Below are 3,651 nucleotides of genomic sequence, written 5' to 3'. Positions count from 1 at the left end.
GTCTGTTATATATAATTACTAGAGAAGGAGGGGAGAGCGAAGAGAACCACACCTCCAGAGGATCATGAGACTTCTGTGAAAGGCAAAGACTTTTAATGGTTAGCACCAAATAATCAGTTGTACTTAATATTTCGTCATGTGTGCCCTCATGTAGACACATGTGCCTCTGTGTTAGTTTTCTTTATGAAACATGACCATATACTTATGTATAATATTACAGCAATGGGCTGTGAGATACATATTACATAACTTTGTGTTTTACAAGAGCTCATTCACAGACGGCTCTTAATATAGCAGGTCTGGAAAGCAAAAGTTGTTTCAAAAAACAATATATTTTCAAAAGCATTTAGAAGGCCATAAAAAGAGAATAAATGTACATTTAAAAAAAGATCACAATAATTATGTAATATTAGTCTCATTGCTGTATATATTACACCTAATTGTTCTTATTAACATGCCCTCATTCATTATGACAAATAGCTTAGATAGTGGAAAACCATTTTAAACTCAGAACAGGATGAATCTTTACAGTTACCAATCTCTAATCAGTTATTAGTTCAACACTTATGTACATGTCTTTTTCCATTTTCAGTCACTAATGAACATCCGTTTTTTTTCCCATGACACATATCTACCGTCAGCAATGCTATGATGGACACTGGACTACTGGCATCTTTCTTTATGTAATTATTTACCGTTTTAAAGTGATGGATGGTATGTTTGATATGGAAAATGCCTTCTCAGCTCGAATAAGGAAAGAGCCAGATTTTTTGATCAAACTTTGAACCCCATTTGGGTAGATCGGGGGGGGGATGGGGGACTGAGGGACTGTCAACACATAATGTCATGAAGATTATTTCCAAGTCAGTGACCCACAATCTACACGTCACTTTTGGCTGTGCTACTTAAAGAGGTAATTATCTTTATCGCAGTACTTAATATTGGTTATTGTCTCTTTTGAAACAGAATTTAAATGTGACAAACCAGGGGAAAATATAACAGGATGAAGCATCTTAATTAAATTATGGCTATTAGTGCTGGGTAGATTACTTACAAATTGTAGTCTATTACCGATTCCAAATTACATGACAAAAAATTTAGTTAGTAATATAATCCATTACATTACACATTTCATGTAGTCAGACTTGTTCCATATTTATATAAAAATACAAAAAGAAAGAAAATATATGCAATTTGTTGTTAGTAACAACATGAAGTGCATTAAACATCATTTATATCAAGGTTTCCCAAACTGGGGTTTGTGAAGAAACTGCAGGGGGTTTTATAGAGTTTAATGAAAAACTATTTATTTATTTATTTTTAAAGTTCGTTTATTATGTGCATATAAGTAATCCTGGAACTTGTGAATATTGCAAGGTTATTCGATGACTGAATAAAAACTTATTTGACAAAAGCTAATAATTGATTAAATCATAAAAATGTAAAATTAAGATAAATCTTTTTAAAATGACAACAATAAAAAAAAAATACAAACTATTTTATACCTGGGTTACACTTTATATTAAGGTGTCCTTGTTACAGTGTAATTATACATTTAATATTAATTAACTACATGCACTTACTATATGGTTAGGGTTAAGATTACTTGCACGTAATTATGCATAATTAATTTTTATTATAACAGCAAGTACATGTAACGTGTAACAAGGACACCTTAAAATAAAGTGTTACCTATACCTGGTTTACCTGCATGTCATGTGACCATGAGAATAATATGTAATCATGTAATCAATAAAAAAGTAATTGTAGTCTGATTAGGGGTATGTTAAAATGTAATATAATCTAATTACAAGTACTTAATTTTTGTAATCTGATTACGTAATTCAGATTACATGTAATCAGTTACTACCCAGCACTGGCTATTAAAGGCTTACAGTCATAAACTGCAGATATATGATGATGCTGACCCTGAGGACATAATTTCTGCTACTAAAAACGTTTAAGATGACTAAAGCTATTTTATTTATTTACTGTTTTGTTTAAATTTAAGTTATCTTTCTAGCAATATAACAGTTCAGTCTATCATAAAGACAAAACTACTGCTCAAAATGTTTAATATGCTAATTTGCTACTCAAGAAAAATGTCCTATTATTATCAATGTTGAAATATTCACATGCATAATATTCCTTTCCAGTATTCTTTGATTAATAGAATGTTAAAAAACAGCATTTGTTGTAAACATATATTCTTTTTTGTACCAAACCCCAAACCTTTGAACAATACTGTATAAAAATATACATATAAGCATCATGTTGTCTTTGCATTTCATGTTGGTTCAGTCACAGGAGAGTGAGAAATTTTCCCTACAGGACTTTTTTGTTTCCACACATACTCTGACCTCAGGCAGCTCGATGTGAAATACAGAAGGTTCTGGATCAAGGCCAGACCAAAATGAAATGAGCCTGTTGTTGTATTTGTCTGAAATGGCAGGTTTGTCACTCTTCCTTTTAATTCAGAGACTGGCTGATGTTGCTTAACATTTAACCTGGCGGTTATAGTCTTGTGAAATCAGCCTTGACATTTTGAACTTACTCCTACGAAGCAGTTTTCAAACATAATATTTGCTGGTTTTACAAAACAGATAACCTGCTCATTTTAACTCTCTCTGGGAACGTACAGTAAAATGAAAAGTGATTTTCATCCTCTCAGGCACACAGTGGCAGCTCTGTTTTTCCCCAAACCGCACGCTTAAACCTGTATTTAAACTCGACGCGTAGGAAAACAGGAAAGGAATCTTCAGACTAAATAGTTTAGTTTTGCCGCGCATCTCGCCCACATGTGTCTGCAGGCGGCTCAGCCGCTCCACTAATAGGTTAGCAGTCTGACGCAGAGAAGGAAGACGCTAAAATAAGCTGTTTTCTTCCTGCTCCGTTGAATGCTGCTGAACTGGGTGACATAGATCTCTGAAGCCCAGTCTATTCTGCACCAATCCCAAGACAGGTTTTTTTTTCTCACACATAAAATAGATATATAGGTCACTGGATAAAAATGCAGAAGAATGTGCCACTATATGTAAACCGCTGTGCTTTAGAAATAAATGTGCAGCTCAGTGAATCATGATAGAATATTGCTTGTAAAAGGTAAAAATATATATATATATATATATATAACATAAACAAACATTGAATGGGAGGCACTACGCAATGCATGATGGGAGAATGAAAATTTGAGAACATCTGAGAGAAAAGCTGTTTAGAATTTGTTACATGATAGGTAATAATCCAAGCATAATAACAGATGTCCTAAAGAAATAAATGCACTAATTATAATGTACTGTAAACTGTTTACAATCATTTTTTTAAACCAATGATTACGATTTTTACAGGTGGTGTTTTAGAGAACCTCTATGTAAATACCATGATACATGTTTGCAGTTCAGTGTCAAATCACAGACTGAAAGTTCAAACATTTACCGAAATATGTATTTCTGAATTTAAAATATAACATTTTTACACAATGGTGTAAACTACGTTTTAATATGTTTCATTTTTTATTTAATGTAATAAAACATGAAGTATAATATATAATTTTTTAATTTTATAAATAAGTATTTTAAAATATAATAATAAAAATATTATAAAAACTTGAAATATATATTAAAAAAAAAAAAAAAAAAAAAAAAAACCTAA

Source organism: Sinocyclocheilus anshuiensis, unplaced genomic scaffold, assembly GCF_001515605.1.
Source record: "Sinocyclocheilus anshuiensis isolate Anshui unplaced genomic scaffold, SAMN03320099.WGS_v1.1 scaffold1132, whole genome shotgun sequence".
NCBI classification, from domain to species: Eukaryota; Metazoa; Chordata; class Actinopteri; order Cypriniformes; family Cyprinidae; genus Sinocyclocheilus; species Sinocyclocheilus anshuiensis.
Note: the sequence above shows the minus strand (reverse complement) of the source record.